Here is an 18,877-nt window from a genome sequence, read left to right as displayed (position 1 = left end):
GATTTGGAATCTTCTACTTTCACAGTGTGGGTTCTGTCTGTGAGCCATTTGGCAACCCATCTTGTGACATAGGGATTTATACCTAGTTTAGTGAGCTTATCTATAATTCCAGAGTGGGGGATGGTGTTGAAAGCCTTGCTGAGATCTAGATAAGCTGTGTGAACCATTTTACCCTCATCTATGGCTTTGGTGACTGCTTCAAAGAAGTCAATCAGGTTTAGGAGACATGATCTGCCTTTTACAAATCTAAACTGGGTAGGGTCCAGAGTTTGGAGATTACCAATGTCTTTGTTTATGAGTTCCACAATGATACGTTCCATGGCATTGCAGACCAGGCTCGTCAGGCTAATGGGGTGGTAGTTCCTGGGGTCCGTCGTGGCTCCCCCTTTGTGGAGTGGGATAACTGTTGTGGTGCGCCATTCAGTGGGTACAAAGCCTGAGGTGAGGCTATGACTGAACATGGTACTTAGGTAGGGTGCCAGTTCATTCTGTAGTTCATATAGAATGCAGCCTGGGATATTGTCAGGTCCCATGGATGCTGTGTTCTTGGCTTTGGAGAGTGTGTTTTTTACCTGTGCAGCTGTGATTATAGGAACTTTGCATTCTTCTGGTATAGAGATGGGCCCTCTAGGGGGTGAGAGGGGGGTAAAGTTAACACTGAACCTATCTGCTAGGATGTTTGCAATATCAGTTGGTTCTGTATATTTAGTGCCATTGTGCTGTAACTCAGAGCAGATCTGAGTGTTCCCATTTAGATTCTTGACATAGCTATAGAATGCTTTGTGGTTGTCTTTAGAGTCAGTGGCAATTTTGTTTTCGTAACTAGCTTTGGAGGATTTTATGAGGGATCTCAGCTTCTTACTGAGGTTGACCAGGGAGTTCCTCCAGTCATGGGATTTTACTCTTTTTGCAACAGTTTCTTTCTTCTGTTGTAGAGTTTGTTTATGGCAGAGGACCACCAGATTGGCTTCCTTTTTTTGGAGGATAACATCTTGGCTCTATTAGGATAGCATGATCCATGTACTCGTGTAAGTGCTTATAAAGTGCATTTGTGTAGGATTCGGCAGTCATACCTCTATTGTCCATCTGCATGGGTGTCATGAAGTTTGCCACTTCTGTCTTAAGAAGTGTGAAGTTGGCTTTGGAGAAGTTTTTTTACGATGGTTTCCCTAATTGGGGGTGGGGGTGGGATGTGGATGTCTAGGCTGATTAGCTTGTGGTTGGATCTGACCAACGAGGAATTGACCTCTGGTGTGGAACACCGGTTTCCCATGTTGGTAATGACCAGGTCTAGGATATTGCTGTCCCTGGTGGGGGTGTGAATAAGTTGATCCAAGGCATTGAAATTGATGAATTCTAGAAAACGTTGAGCAAAAGAGTTGGTACATGAGTAGTTTTCCCAGTTAATGGTGGGGTAGTTGAAATCACCCATTATTAGGGTGTTGGGTTGTACCCTAATACTTCCCAGTGTATCAAGAAATGAGGAGTGTGAATCCTGGGGCATGGTGGGGGGTCTGTAGCAAGCTACAATTTGGATTGCGGTCTTGCCCAGAGTTAGTTGCACTTAGATAATCTCGGATGCATTATGCTGTGCAACTAACCTTCATCAAACCATATTTTCGATAACTCACTTCCGCAAAAGTGAATTCTATTGAAAATGCACTTTCACGGAACAAAAAAATAAAAACTAAATAAAAAAATAAATAACAGACTAAACTGTATTATACAGGGGGGCAAACCCCCCCTGCAACCCCACACCCCCGTACTTTAATATTCTCACTTCAAGATCGCATTACAGTGGGGAAAAGGGAATATTTCCTTATTCCCACTGTACCACAATCCCAACAAGAGCTTTCTTAGTTGTACATCAACAGTATACGTTGATGTACAACTAAAAAGCAAAAACCACTTGAAGGCACTGTCCTTTAACCCAAAGAAAAACAGGATGTCCGAATAAAAAGTGCTTTAATGCACAGCCACACACCACAACAACAAGTACAAAATGTAGGATAAGTGCTTTCATCTACTTCAGTTGCAGACTTTATCAAATCTACTGGTGCTTTCCACCACTACAATTAAATAGTGAATACAATTAACTCATAAAAAGCTTTTTAAAGGAATCATGACACTCTAAATAATTAATACAAGTGATATAAAAATCATTTCATAATTTAGCAGCCTTCTCTATTAAAATTGGTTTCAATGACAAATAGTCATTTAAGCCAGGTGGATACCAGGCATTTAAATGAAGCTGCCATTTGAGCTCACTTTTTTGAATAGTATTAGCCCAGTTAACCCTCCCTCCTGGCATTTTTCAAAACCACTTCAAGTATGCCAAACTTGTAGCCAGAAAATGATACACATGTAAGGGAATGTCTGTAAAGGGTGTTGTTGGTGTTTTGAGTATTGATTACATATAAATGTTCATACATTTTCTTCTTGAGGGCTCTTTCCATTTTACCCACGTAGTATGCTTTACAACCAGTACAAACACACAACCAACCCTGTAGTGTTACAATTGCCCCACACTAACCTAACCTTATGAACTGGGTCCCCCAAAGTAATATCTCGTCTGCAATACATAGGAACAGTAATTACACCTACCACACAGTTTAGTACCATAGTCATTCTCCCTAATAGTTGGGTGTTCTAACAAAAATGTTATGTTATTGCCCACATTAAAAGAAAATGTGGGACCCACACCCAAAGTTTGAGTGAGTTCATTATTGCCCTCCAAAATAACCCAGTTCTTACACAAGATGTTCTTAACCTTGTTCCCAAATGAACCAAATTGTATAGACATAGAGTTCAAAAAATCCTGGGTGTCAGACAATTGATGATCACTTAAGGTGGTGTGCCTACTAGTTCTCACATTAGTGGTTTCCTGTCCTAACAGGGGTAAGAATTTGTGACCCCAACCTTCCAACACCTCACTGTTCATCTGTCCCAACAAATGGTCGGAATATCCTCTTGCGTTAAACATCTGTGTCAAAAAACCCAATTCCCTTTTGAGATTATCAAGGGTTGAGCACATTCTTGCCCCCCTCATCATTTGTCCCCTAATCAAATTTCGCTTAACATGGAAGGGGGTTTGGCTGTGAGAACTCAAAAAGCAGTTAGAATAGGTGGTTTTGCGAAACACCCTAGATGAAAACTACCTGAACTGGAGATCCCGAGTAAAATTAACATCCGGATAGTCTATAGTGAGTTCATTAAAGGTCTGAGTAAATTTAAAGTAAGGACATACATCATTAATGTATTTTATGAATTCGTCCATGATGGACCTAGCACATTTCCAAAGAATAAAAATGTTGTCAAGGTATCGACCATAGAAAAGCCACTCCTGTTTAAACCTGGTGTTAAAAATGTATTTAACCTCCCACGTGACCATAACAAGATTTGTGTAAATGGGGGCACAACTAGCCCCCATTTCCACACCCTTTACTTGTTTGAAGTACTCATCCTCAAAAGAGATGAAGTTGTTATAAAGTATCCATTCCATTAATTCCATGACAAAATTTACCATTGTGTTACTCAATTTTGAATGTGCCAGTAAGGCTTCATGGAACAACTCCAAACCTTCCTCATGTGGGATCGAACTAAATAAATCTATGATATCTATTGTTGAAAATCCTCTGGTGTCAGAGAAAAAATGGACTTGATCCTGGTTAAAAAGTCCCAAGAGTCCTTGACGACTTGAGTAACTTAGCTCAACACATCCTTGATCAATCTGTCAACAAAAACACCCAAAGGGTAAGTAGAACTTTTCTGGCCAGCCACTATAAGCCTATATGGGGGGTGGTCCACATTTTTGTGGACCTTTGGGATTGCAATAGCTGTAGGGATGAGTGGAAAATAATTCTTTAAGAAATTCAAAGTGTCTTCATTAAAAACTCCCTGGTATAAACTGTCTTCTAAGAAAAGCTGTAATCTCCTATGTGCAATATATCACATAAAATGTTCATAATATCATTAACATAATCCATTCTCTCAACTAATACTACCCTCCCCCTTATCCAGCTTAATAATTCATATTTCATCCATTGATCTGAGGCTATTGAGTAACACTGTCTCTATATTAGTCAAATTATAATAGTCATTCCTATATTTCTTGTACTCATAAGAAATATCTCTCATACAATTTTTTTCATAATGCACCAACGCAGAATGTAAGGGAGGGTTATAGAGACTTTTTCTTAAACCCTAAATGCTCCCTAGACTGTTCACATTTGCCTTTAAAAAGAAGTTGGAAATTTGGTTTCCTAATGTACAATTTAAAGTCAATAAGTGCTTTAGAAATATCGGGTTTCCTAGCTGGAAAAAATTTAAACCCCTTCTCTAATAAGGAAAAATAATCCTGTTATAATCCTGTTTGTGTAATTAAAGATGTTGAACCCATTCAAACTAAGTAGTTTGCCACCAAAACTAGAGATAATACATAGTGGTTGTACTCCTTGTTCTAGGTATTCTAGAACCTGTTCTGGTTCTGAGTGTAACAGTAATTCTTCCTCCCCCTCTGAAGTTGACCCCTGGGGGTAGCATGTTGCCCCCCTAAAAAATTCTGCCTATTTCTATTTTGATTAAGGATCCTCTCAGACCTCCTCAATGGAGGATAGTCCTGCCCAAACTCTCCGTCTACCTCAGTGTCAAAAAACTCATCTGGTAAGTTATCATCGGCCCTCCTCTGAGCATAGCCCAATGGTTCAGGGTCCTGTTCAACAATCCTCTCCCTCTTATTACTCCCATTCAACCCATAGTAACTCTTAGGGAAGGGATATGTTTCCTTATACTTATACTCTATTTCATCTCTTTTTAATTTTTTCGTCTTCCTAATAACATTCTCCTTGACTTGGTCCTCTGTTTTATCAAAAACTGTGTCATATCTGGCTTCAAATTTGGCATCGTTTACATCATTCAAAATGTCATTGTTTAAAAACATTAACCTCCTCCAACAGGTTCTTAATCTTGCTATTATTAACCTTAACAATAAAATGTAAAAGCTCAACACCATGCCTGTCAGACATTAATAACAATTCTTCAACTTCTTGTTGACCAATGGATAACCCATTGGGAAATTTGTACATACGAAGGCCCTTTGGGACCCTCTGTAATTTAATACATTCAGCAAGGTATGTGTTATCAGTTTGTAAATTACATACCTTGATCATTTTTGTTTCAAAGTCCCCGTACCAATAGTTAATATCAGTAGGTTGCTTGACTTTAGTATGGTTAAAAATAACCGTCTCGTTGTTAATCCATCTGTTAAAATGAGGTAACCTAGATAATTCTTGTGACTTAGCTTCCACTGTTAACTGTCCACACGGGATACTAGTTTGTGTTAAAGAAACAGCCATTTGTTCCAAACCTGGAGGTTTCCCATTGACTAGTCTGGACACAGACGTCATACCCGAAGGTGCCTGCAAACCTGAGGCACATGGGATTTGTAGTCTGTCCAAAATACACTGGATATGATCGCATTGTTGTTCCAACAGCTTAGTAAGTTGTCCAAGCATCACACTGTTCTCATCCTTGTTTTTATCAGGTGAAGAATTCACCAAAAGTACAGAATTAACCGTACAATCAAAGGAACCATTGTCCTCCATCCTCAGTGAATGCCAAACACAACCGAAAACAGGAAAAGCACCAAACCCACTTGGTTACCACTTGGTTACCCACAAGGATTTTTTTAGTTGATGTACAACTAATGTTACATGCAAACTGCATGTTTTTGTTATATTTTTTCTTTAGCTAAAGTGCATTTTCGACAAAATGCACTTTCACTAAAGTGGGTTCAATAAAGTACGGTTTGATGAACTGTAGTTTTGACCATACAACTAGGACCCATATATATATATATATATATATATATATATATATGTATATATTTCACTAATCCAATAGAGCTTTTTCCCTAATGTTAGATGACCATACTGCATGATATATTTACTGAATCAGTGCTTATTCTCACAGCTCATTTGGTGCAGTGGTATGTTGCTGTGACTGTAGTGCACAGGGTCCTGGTTCAAGACTTAGGAATGATGACTTTTTCCCTAATGTTAAATAACTGTAATACAGGATATAGTTACAAAAGCATTAGTAAATCTCATAGCTCATATGGCGTAGTAGTAAGTTGCTCTGACTGTAGTGCACTGTGCAGAAAAGGGGCTGATGGAGACAAAGTGATTAAAGCAGTTTTAAGTGGGTTTGCATGGGTCTGTGTGATGCTAAGCGATGCCAAGAGGTATGTAGTCCTTTTTGGCTTCACTTAGCGCTGCTTATTCCCACTTAAACCCAAGCTAAATTCAAAAAAGAAAATAAAAAAAAGGTGATAGGAAAGAGGTGAAATGGGGACAAGCAGGGGTAGGGGAAAACAATGTGAAAGGCAGCTAGGGATGTGCATAATGGGTGCAGTAAAGGACCATAACTCTCCATTTCTTCTGCAGTGACAGCTGTGAATGATGTGGACAATTTGGAGTTTAGAGCCTCACACACAACAGCGAGAGGTGTGGGCGACATACATTTGTTGAGTAATTGAAGGGTAAATTGGTTAAAGTCAGTGTACATGGGGGCAAAATGGAGAGCTATGTAGGGGACATGATTTTTTGGGGGGACAGATGCCCTCCTTTTTCTTTAGGTGAGAGTGGATGTTGGAGAAAAGGATGAAGGTACGTTTGAGGAGGTAAGTTGGGTAGGAGAGGTTGCTATTCCAGCCAGACATGACAGACAAGACAGCAGACAGGGAAGGTGTATTACACATGAGGGAGGTAAACACCTTAGATGGGGAGAGAATCGAAGGCCCATGAGCCCCCAGATGGAAACAGTGGAAGTGAGGCCCCCACCCTTTGGCATACACCACTGCCCTTCACAGCCTCGAAGGTGGATGTGCCGGGGCTGGACAACAGGGGGAGGCTGCCCCTCAAGATATGCCAGTCTGCCCTCAATCTGGCTCAGGCATCCATCCAACTCTGTGTGGATGATCCTGCGCACCATACCAAGGAACCTTCTGCAGGTGATGGGTTCCTCTCTGTGCCCGCATCCATGGTGGGAATGGGCCCTGTCACCTGAGGTGGATCCACCCAAAGGTGATGCAGGACCAGTGGAGGAGGCAGTTCCGGGTTGGGTCCCAGACTTGCTGGGGCCCAGTGCCAAAGCCAGATGAGGCAGGACAGGTGGATCTGCTGGGATCTGCCTTCTCAAATGTGCTATGGTGTTGAGGTTTTTTAAAATGTATTGGTTAGTCATGAACAAAACATTTCAAAATTAGTGATAACAGCATCCGTGGATGTTCCAATTAACCCAGAACAATAGAAGTTAAGCAATTGCATAACAAACAGAATGCATGGATAAATGAAATAACAGTCAGCACTGTAACAGCATGGCAGTTACATTTATGGCAACAGGCCATCAACAATGGTATTCGAACAAGGTATGTTAACATGCGACCAATTAAATATATGAAAAATAATAAAACAGAAGTCCCAACATTAGTTTTGATAACAACATACACTTGGTCTGCCCTCACTTTACATCTATCTATGGCCCATAGCTTCTGTAGCACATAAATAACTGTTAAACTGTCAACCTGGAATGGTATGGGGCAAACTGTGACAACTCTAGGTACATGTCTAGAGGGGAACCATACATGTCAGGGTTACATATATGATGAAGACGGTGTACCCTGCACTGATGTTGTGTGAGTGTGTTACTGGCATATTTCATCTGGATTCACATCTGTGTCAAGGTTTTTGGTAGCAATGACCACTAGCCATTACAGCATGACAATTGAAATACATGTATCGGGAAGCATGCAGGGTCTATGTACCTATCCTGCTTTCATTTGCAGGCATGGGGTTGGACAGCGGAACAGTTGTACACGGTTTATTAGTATACCCTTCATACAGCTACTACAAACATTTTTTTATCTGTAAGACATGTGGAGAGCATATCTGTTAACACCATCTGACTACTTCTACAAATATTCAAGATTACTTGAGTGAATATATTCACATATCTTAGTACCACTCCCTGGATTGAAACCATGGTCTGGCTGTGCAAAAATGAATGACAAAGCTATTTCTCATCACACTGAGTTACTGGGGAACTACTGTCTCTTGTTTGACTGATTTCTGCCTAATACTCTCTTGGGTAGACAGTCTGACCTTGTAATCTAAGTGTAGTGTCACCAAAGGCTGTGGTGACAGGTGAACATACATGCCTGAGATTCATGCATGACAGTTAGTGTACTGTGTATTAATCCTTTTAAATAATAAAATTTGGAATAAAAAGGTTAACACAAGGCAATTCTGCAGAGGACACACTATAATACATTACCCATTACTATTCAAGGTTCAGATGTTAGTGCAGGATATATTTCATATTTTATTTCTATCTTGTTTTACAGCTCCACAATCTACAGTTTTGCATAACAGTTGGTTATCAGAACAATCTCAGTTAATGCATGCTTTCAAAGCCATATTTGATGTAAAGCACCTGTACACATTCTATTTCTTCAGCAAAATACCAGATTAAACACAACAGTTTGTGGTATGGATCTTTATTTGGGTAACATGACACAGTGCTTTATTACAGTCAAGATTCTACATTCAGTAGTACTGCATATCCTCTAGGTCAATATTGGTCTGACAAACTTTATTTATTCAGTACACTCAGAACACACTATACCTACTGGCAGTAAACAATGTACTCCTTCTTATTTATTGCACTATATACTGCAGTATAGATGAGTACTCACCACAGTCTCAGCACAGCCTCGCCAGTCTGTCTGCATGGGCCTTCACATTGCTAGCTCTCACCTCTGCAGCTGTAGGGGAAAACTGACCATTATGCATTCCTGCCTATCACATACTCAGGCTAGATTTTGGTACAGCTATGGGTGAAATACTTACAAACTACTGGGGCATTGCTGTCTCGAGCATCTTGGATCCATTGGGCCAAGAGCTCCCTCTTCCTCTGCTTTAGGTCAGCATAGTGATGTCGTACCTGCTCACCAGTTCGGTGGATTACATTGGCACTGGTGAGGATACATGCCAGATGGTCCCAGGCCTCACATTTGTATTGGGAGCCCTCGTACTAGCCCTGTAGCTGTCTGTCATCATGGTGTTGCACAAGGAGCCCGGCCATGACCCTGGACTCCAAAATGCCCCAGTGCTGCACCTGAACGTGAGCTCCCTCTCCAACTCCAGACATTACTCCTTCAGTGATCAAACTACAACAGGTTCTGGCTGTATTCCTGCCTGTGTGGTGTAAATAAGGACATATTCCCACCCTTTGACATCATTGGACCATTTTTGAAAATGCTGAGCACAGCTCAGCAGTGCACAAACCCTCTAAGCTGAGTTGAGCAGTGCTTAAAGGGGCAAATGCTGAGCAGTGCTTAGCAGTGTGCAAATCTGCTTAGCTGGGCTAAATGCTGCTCACAATTATATTTCTTAGCAATGCTCAAACTGGCTAAGCACTGCTAAGCATTGCTCAGTTTTCATTTAAAAAAATATTTACAGATTTGAGATTGGTTCATAGGTTCATAGGTTGGTATTAGGCTAGCGACCCTAGGGCCTATACAAGCCTAGCCATAACAATTCCCTGGATATTTCTTCCCACAATATTTACTTCTCTGGACTCCTGTCTAGCAGGGTGACTGACATGACCCTGGGGTGAATTTCCTATCTCCCATCCAGTCATCAAGGTTCCTTTTGAAGAGGGCCAAGGAGACGCTTTGCTTGACATGTATGGGCAGTCTGTCGCAGAGTATGCGGAGTCTCTGGGTCAGGAACCTATCCCTCCAGCATGTTTTGATCATTGTGATGACAAGGTTTAGATCCCTGGAGCATGTGGCTCTGAGGGATTGGGATTTCTTTAAGTGGAGCATGTCTAACAGCTCAGGGTTTGACATGGCCTTGTATGTTAAGCAGAGATTGTCTCTGAGTAGACGATATGCCAAAGAGTATAGCTGGAGTTTTTTTAGACAGTCAGCATATGGCATCTGCTTTAGGCCTGTAATTCTTTTAGTGAGGTATTTTTGTGGCCTTTCCAGCTGTTGTAGATGTCTTGTGAGGTACATACCAAATGGGGCATTATACTCTATAATGGGTCTACTGAGGGATGAGTAGAATGGGACACTGACCTCCTTTTTTCTGGATGAAAAGCCCTCAGTGATGAGATCTGCCACATAGAAGGATTTCCTGACTGTTGTGGCAATGTGGTTATCGAAAGTGAGACCACTGTCCACCTGTGTCCCTAAGTCTCTCATCACACTTTTGATGTTTAGTGTACTGCCACTTATGTGGTAATTCATGGGTGCTTGCTTTTTTTTCCAAAGGGGATAACTATACATTTCTTGGCATTAAGCTTGAGCCCATGGCTCTGGCACCAGGCATCTGTTTCTGTAAGGCCCTTTTGTAGAATATCCACATCATTTGGGGATTCAATAATGGCTCCCAGTTTGCAGTCATCTGCAAACTTTGTTAGCTAGAGTCCCTTAATGTTGGCCTGTACTTCAGAGAAGTAGATGCCAAACAAGAGTGGTCCCAGGACTGAACCCTGAGGTACTCCACTTGTCACTTGTCTGGAGCTGGATTTGGAGTCGACTACTTTTACAGTCTGGGTTCTGTCAGTAAGCCAGTTGGCAACCCATCTTGTGACATAGGGATTTATGCCCAGCTTAGTAAGTTTATCTAAGATTCCAGAGTGGGGAATGGTGTTGAAGGCTTTGCTGAGGTCCAGATAGGCTGTGTGGACTGCCTTACCCTCATCCACAGCTCTAGAGACTGATTCGAAGAAGTCAATCAGGTTCAGGAGACAAGATCAACCCTTCACAAACCCAAACTGGGTTGGGTCCAGTGTTTGAAGGTTGCCAATGTCTTTGTTTATAAGTTCCATGATAAAGCGGTCATGCCCTTGCAGATCAGGCTCATCAGATTGATGGGATGGTAGTTCCTGGGATCCAAGGTGGATCCCCCCTTGGAGTGGGATAACTGTAGCTGTGCACCACTCAGTGGGCACGAAGCCTGAGGTGAGGCTATGATTAAACATGACACTTAGGTGAGATGCCAGTTCATTTTGTAGTTCATGTAGTACACAGCCTGGGATGTCATCTGGTCCCATGGATGCTGTATTCTTAGGTTTGGAGAGTGCGGTTTCTACCTGTGTGGCCGTGATTACCGGAATTTGGCAATCTTTTGGTATTGAGATGGGCCCTTTAGGGGATGAGAGGGGTGTGAAGTTGGCACTAAATCGATCTGCCAGGATATTGGCAATATCCTTGGGATCAGTATATTTAATGCCATTCTGTTGAAGCTCAGAGCAAAGATGAGCATTGCCATTTAGATTCTTGACATAACTATAGAATGCCTTGTGGTTGTCTTTGGAATCTTTGGCAATTTTATTTTCGTAACTAGCTTTTGAGGATTTTATGAGGGATCCCAGCTTCTTACTGAGGCTGGTGAGGGAGTTTTTTGCATCCTGGGATTTTCCTCTTTTCTGCAACAGTTTCTTCCTTCTGTTCTATAGTTTGCTTATAGCAGGGGATTGGCTTCCTTTTTTGGAGGAGAGCATCTTGGTTCTATTTGGGATGGCACGATTCATGCACGAGTGGATGTGCTCATACAGTGCCTTAGTGTAGGATTCTGCAGTCGAACTTTCAGATCTCGTCTGCATGGGTGTCATGAAGTTTGTCACTTTTGACTTCAGTATCATGAAGTTAGCTTTGGAGAAGTTTTTTAAGGAGGTTTCCTTACTGGGGGGTGGGGGTGGGATGTGGATGTCAAGGGTGATTTGTTTATGGTCAGACCTGACCAATGAGTGGCTGACCCCTGGTGTGGAGCATCTATCTTCCATGTTGGTAATAGCCAGGTCTAGGATATTGGAGCCCCTGGTGGCATACCTCTCAAGTGTACCTCATTACGTGGAACGTACCTCATTTGGGGTCTTAAAAAGTTCATGTTCCTCAAAGTTCATCAATGTTCCACATTGAAATACTCTGTCATACATTCAGTGTTAGGAATTTTTTTTAAGTGAAATCCATGGTAAATAGAAATGAATCATATTAGTTCATTAAAAGATATTCTTTATAAATAAAATCAGCATATTCTAACCTTCCTATGGCCTTCCTAATTGAAGTTGTTAGTAAGCTATTAGTTTGTGTTCCACATTTTGCCCATTTGTTCCATATTATGAGGGCAAGTGTTCCTCATTTTGGAGATGGAAGGTTGAGAGCTATGCCTGGTGGGACAATGGATTAGTTGATCCAGGGCATTGGAATTTATGAATTCCAACCACCATTGGGAAAAGGTGTTGGTACCCGAGTAGTTTTCCCAGTAAATGGCAGGGTAGTCGAAATCACCCAGTATTAGGGTGTTTGATTGTATCTTAATATTTTCCAGTATGTTTAGAAAGGTGTAGTGAGAATCTTGGGGCATGGTGGGGGATCTGTAGCTAGCTACAATTTGGATTGCAGTCTTACCTAGTGTTAGTTACACCTGGTAAATTTCAGACGCAGTGTTTTGGACAACTAGCCTGGTGTTGTGAATATCCTTGGTGAATATGGATACTCCTCCACCTTTAGTGTTTCGGTCCTGGTTTGGTAGCCGAAAAGTGTGTTCAGAGTTGAAGCCTGGTATTGCAGGGGTGCTATCTGGAGCCTTGAACCAGGTCTCAGTTACTGCACAGATATCAATGTTCTCCATTTTTAGCAGTGCCTCAAGAGAGAGTGCATTTTGAGGTTTAGACTTATAGCATTGAGTAGCATTACCTTCAGATTTTGCATGCTTGTATCTGTTATGGTGGTGGTTTTGTCCTTTGAACCTTGCCTAAAAAAAGGCACTATAGGGTTGGCAAGAGCTTTAGCCAGTAACCTGAATCCCAGGGGTGACAGGTGCAGACCATCTCTGGCAAAGCATCGTGGTTTGTCGATCATGTCTTCCCAGGCAGACAGATACTGGATCCCCTTTGAATGACATCAGAAGCTTAGCCAATTGTTGAAGTCAATCATTTTGCCCTTATACTGTGGTATCATTCTGGGTGAAGGCAGGATGCTACTCAGGGCTAGGGTCATACCTGCCTGGGCCACATGATCCAAGAGCTCTTCCATGTCTCTTTTCATTTAGTCCAGGGAGGTACATCTCAAGTCATTCACTCCAGCATGGACAATGACAGAGTCGTATTTGTACTTGTTGTGGAGTGACTTGAGTGCATGCGTTATGTGGTGGATCCTGGCACCTGACAGGCAGCTGACTGTAATTTTCTCCTTGTTCAGCCTGGTGAGTGGGACATCAGTGTGCCTGACTATAGAGTCACCTATGACTAAAGTGTTGGGTACATTGTCTTGTCTTAGGGGCTGTTGTTGGGTGGCACACTGGTGTTGTGAGCTATGTGTCACTTTGGTTGTGACTGCTGTTTGTTTGCGTTTCAGCTTCGGAGGTCCTTTTACTTGGGCAGGTTAATGTTAAGGGCCTCCACATATGTGAGTTTAGTGTTGCTATGTGTGGGTGTTGATGGTGTGGGTTTTGAAGGGCTATGTGTTGCTTGAGGTGTAGTGCAGGAGTTAACCTTCTCCTCTTGACTGTCTAGCACAATCTTGGCCGGAAAGAGCTTTGCTTCCTGTTTGGCTATGTAAGTGCATCTCTTGCAGGTTGTAGTGTTGGGTGGTAGGAGGAGAGGGTTTTCTGTGTACATGAGGCAGTTGCCACATTGCCCCAGTATGCCCAGATTCACCAGGTGGACAAGAGAAATCACCGGAAGCTGACCCTTGGACATGTCTGTTTAGGTGCTTTTTTTGTAAAGTATAAGAGCTTTTTTCCCTTACCTTTGCAAGGTACTTTGCAATTATAGGCTGTTTAGTGCCTATGATTAATTTCTCCTTATTGACAAGGAGAGTTGAGTGCTTGTATCAATTTCAGGCTTCCTAGTGCTTTCTAGCAGGTTCTAGAGCAAGTGCTAGTCACAGAGGTTCAGATTTTAGTGCTACTACTGAGAAACCAGCTAGTTGATTATTCATTAGTGACATATTAGGTGTATATATTTTACTTTACATGACATACCCCTATGTGCTTTGATTACATTACCTTGGGGTGTGACTGACTGTATGGGACACTTGTGCTTACATGGGAGATTTCATATCACATATCCACTGCAAATGCAATTTTGGACCAGCTACACTACCCTGGTTAACAAATATCAATTACTACATCATTAAAAATAACAAATAAAAATTAACAATGCTTTCCCATATAAAAGATGAATAGCCTCACTTGGTATTCAAACAGTGAACTATTGGAAGCAGAGCTGGAACTCTAACCACTAAGCTAACTCACCATTGACAATTCACCTATACATTTCTATTTAACTCTTACAAGATATTTAGACAGTGCTGAGCAAAGAGCCATGACTCACAAACCTGCTCAGCTATGTTTAAACGTTACATATACATGAAAAAAAAATTCATCCAACCATTTTGAATAGATATATCTCAATATAAAACTATCAGCATGTCATTTGCAGGCCACATATCCTTCATGACAATCCATAGTAATGTAAAACATGTCATTCTACAACTTTCTAAGTTTGCAAGAGCAATATTTAAAAAGTTCCCCTATTTTTGGCCCTTTCTCCTGCTTTTATTTAATGGCTTTGTCCAGATTTCTTGCTCTAAGAGGTTAATGTGTGTGTCTGAGTACACATTTTTTACTGTAATGTGCCATATGGCACTTTGACAATGCAGGGGGTGTGTTACAGTTCCTGTCACACACACCCTGCATTTGCATTGTATTAATTTGCTTTCAGTTTCCGTGGACACTGAAAGCATTTTAAAAAGTGTTGTACGGCACTTTGACAGTGCAGGGGGTATGTTATTGATCTGCGAGCACTACTGCAACATGCCCCCTACACTCATTCAGTGTTCATGTCCGCATAATATGAAAGGCGTGCTGCTGAGAGAGGGATGCAGATGTGAACATCATTCACTCTGTGTAGCAATACCATTATTCCTACATGGAGTTTATTGAATCCTTGCCTGTGATTTGGTGAGGATGCATGCAATGTACTTGTACTTCCTAGTATGTTATCAGTATCACATCGTGTAGTGATCACTAGAGCTGGCTGTGGCCATGGACCCCAGCCTCTGTCCATAAGACTTTAACTCAGAAGTGGTGACCTGTCATTTGTCTGTTTTGATTGACCAAAAGGGAATGGGAGCTACAAGCCCTCTCTTGCCCTGTAAACATTTTATCAGTAGCCACAAGAAGTTAACATTTGGAGTGGCACAATAAGGTGTGAGTAAGCAGGTCACCCATATTTCCATGATTAGAACCAAAATGTAGATGGTGTATGGTGTTGATGGACACACTGATCCCGTGTAGTTCCCAGCTGATATAATTGACATTTAACATTTGCTTCCACAGCTGGACAAAAAATGTTCTGTCTTTTCTTTACCATATTCATATGTCTGATTATTGCCTGCTACACCCTTTTCAGTGCCTGTATCACAGACTGTTTGGTGCACACCCTGTTCCAAAATGTGTTGCTTATATCAGCTAATGTGTCACCAGTGACACCAACATGTGCCTTATTATGGCTATTGAAAAAATTTTTTCATGGAAGGCCATCATTTGATTATTTTACAAATCCTTGTTTGTGCTTGTTACAGCCCTGTGGAAATGCAGTGCAATCAGAGTCAGCTATTTTGGGTCAGTATTCAGTCTGTCTGACAAAGTGACAGTATCACCTTGGGCATTACTCTGACTTCTGTGAACGTGTTTCTAGCTATATACGACCTATGTTGGCATTACTACAATATGGGCATAATGTGTGGTCCATACAAGCTGTGTCAATTGCAGACCAACCGCCAAACACCTTGGCTATGGCTGTGCCATCACAGTCTGCAGAATAGTATTATCTACACCGTAATACCTGGATTCACTGACCTCCAGGGACAGATGTCATCACTTCTTGTGATGTCAAAGTCAACATGTATTCCATGTCTTTCCTATAAACTATGATTGTGATCCATAGGGATAGCTGGGCAGTAGTTCTGCAATGTATGATGCAAGGGGAGTTATACATACCCACATGCATATAGTACTCATCCCCATGCAGAGTTGTCTCGTCTCCCATGCTGGCATCTTTTCTCAAGGATACATGGGGACGTGGCTGCCATTTCGCTGCTGGAAGACTGACCCTGTCAGGGATCCTCCCTGCCACAATCTTTCTGTAAACATTCCATAAAAAGGATTCATATGGTCACTTATCATGTGCACACGGTTCTGTCTCATTTAAGAACACAATTCTGCCTCACATACAGACTGGGGTGGGGTGGGGTTGGGCTGCAACTTGATTACCTCCTACAATGCTATGCAATGACAGTTTAGTAGTCAGGCCATATGTACGCCACTGTGTATGGTGGTGGTCACATGACCAGATATCATTAGTCTCCCACTCTACTCCAGCCAATGCTATCCCTAGGCTGTCTTCCTAACTGTACTGTTCATTTTAGTGACACTCCTGTGACACTCTGACATGAAGCAGATGTGGGTGGCATCCAGTGCCATTTACATCTTCCAGGACCTCCACTCATTATTTCTCCTGTGCCAGCCTGCTTTTCAGCCTTTGAGCATTAAACATCATAGCACTGGACTTTACAAATCATAGCAGGGAGCACTTCATTATGTTCCATAATTGCAGGTTTTACATTGCTTGATCTCACGTAAGTAAAGCTAATGAATCTTTGTACAGGCATAGTTCAGTTATTTCATCATGCATGTTCATTTCAATAGTGTACTATTAACAGAAACATCAGTCTTATAGGAGAAAGCCTAAATCTGTGAACAAAAATCATAGAGCTATGCATAAGTCATAGCAGTAGAGGGTTATGCATGCATTTCTACCTCTACTGTGCCCATGTAGGAACAGCTGGTTACTGTAGATGTCATGCAGGAGGAACTTGTTCTGCTCCTCATTAAAGTTTACCTTTCTTTTACAGGTGCCCACTATGTCACACCTAATGCACAACCATATAAAAGGCAAGACATATCCGGTTAAACTCCAATGTCACAAGACTTGCCTTCTCATCTATCACTTTGAGGAAAGCATGGCTCTTTTTTGCATTTCCAGCGCCCCCTTTTTCCTGCCTGGCATGCTCTGATTTTATCGTTGTAATGAAAACTAATGGTTGCTGAAGTCCGATTATTTTCAGTATCAGTAATAACCATGGAAAGCAAAAGCACACAAAATATAGAAATAAAGAAACAAAATGTCATAGTCCAGACCAGTTTTCCCTGCAGGAGATGACTGCATAAAAAGAAGACAACCAGAACCACACTTTAACCAGATTACCATCAGTACAATGTCATCATGAGCTACGAGTGTTAAATGGTTCTGCTGCTTAAGGATATTTAAGTTCCTTCCTCTATTTCTGTTTCCCTTTCTCTTTTTTGGCATGTTGTAACCTACTTCATATCAAAAGTCCTTTCATGCTGTTACACTCTATCTTTATTTTGATTTAATCTAAACTGTAAAACAAGCAACATGAAGGATCAGGTTTATGCATTCAGCCTCATCTTTACGGTGATGCTTTTATCCATATTTAAAGGTAAGAGCTGTTCATTTGGTTTGTTAACTGTTATAAACTGTATGTAAAATATAATGTTTTAATGCTGCTGTTGTCACAATCTGCCATCAAACACGCCTACATTTTTGTAATACAGGGAATAGTGAAGTTGAAATGAAACATACAATCACTCTGCATAATTTTATCACTATTGTATTGATTATTAAATATGAATTAACTTTAAACTGTAGTGCTTATTTTGTGGATTAACTGGAATGAATCTTTTATATGGTTACACAAATTCCTTCATATCCGTACTGTATGTAGGTAGAAACTGTGTGAGTCGATCTCTAGCCATCAGGTTTATGGTTTGCCTGCAGCTCATTGTATTGACCTTTTAATTTAAACTGTTCAAATAGAAGAAATGTACCTAGTATGGCTGCCAGCAAAGATCTGTCCAGACATTCTGGGGATTATCTTGAAAATGCCTCAGATAATGGGATTCTCTTCAATACTCAGTTTGTGGTTTCTCCATTTTAGTTTGCATGAGTATGTTTCATCACTACTTTGTTTACCCATGTTTGTTTGCTCTCTGTATATTTTAGTTAGGTGTTTGTGCTTGAAATCTGCTTTTCTGCTTCAGTCTAAGATCACAGCATAACAGACAAAGAGCAAATTATTACTGCTGTTAATATTGTTGTTGTAACTTCTTAGATCATCTGTCTTTTTCAGAGTTGCAGTGACCTTAGTCTGAGAATAATTACTAGAATGGCCAGGTCTGTGAGTTTGATCCCCCATGGGGAGAGTGTGTGTGTGTGTGTGTGTGTGTGTGTGTGTGTGTGTGTGTGTGTGTGTGTGTGTGTGTGTGTGCGTGTGTGTGTGTGTGGGGTGTCACTGTGTAAAAAAATCCTTTATGTTTTGTGAAGTACTTGCATAAAATATCTTTCTATTGAAGTAATATGTTTAGATGATATGTGTACTCAAGTTAGTAACTACATATAATAGGCATTATGCATTTGTATTTAGAGAAGACTGACCAAGAGAAAGTAGAATAATCCAGGTAATCATACTGGATTTACTAAACAGATTCCACATTTTTTCTTTCTTTTTTGTATAGTAGAAGACACTATTAATAATAAGGAACTGCATTTTGTCAAAATAAATATATGTCTCGCATTATAACATGAGGGAAATGAAAAGCAGAAGGTCTGAACTCATGGAACTTAAATTATAAGCCACATGCAGATGTAATGTAATTGTATGATGCAGACCGTGCAATATAGTGATCAATCCTTTACTAAATAATGTCTTGAAAGATAC

The 18,877-nt window shown here is 41.0% G+C and overlaps 1 protein-coding gene across 1 annotated transcript in view; it reads right to left on the bottom strand.

The window, feature by feature from the left end:
* Positions 1-18,877, bottom strand: part of LOC122810802 (tyrosine-protein phosphatase non-receptor type substrate 1-like) — an 841,893-nt gene that overhangs the window by 613,284 nt on the left and 209,732 nt on the right. The gene's annotated exons all lie outside the window — the stretch shown is intronic.

The sequence above is a fragment of the Protopterus annectens genome, chromosome 9.part0 (assembly GCF_019279795.1).
Source record: "Protopterus annectens isolate FY-2018-M chromosome 9.part0, PAN1.0, whole genome shotgun sequence".
In the NCBI taxonomy this organism is placed as follows: domain Eukaryota; kingdom Metazoa; phylum Chordata; order Ceratodontiformes; family Protopteridae; genus Protopterus; species Protopterus annectens.
This window is presented reverse-complemented; position numbering and strand designations above follow the sequence as displayed.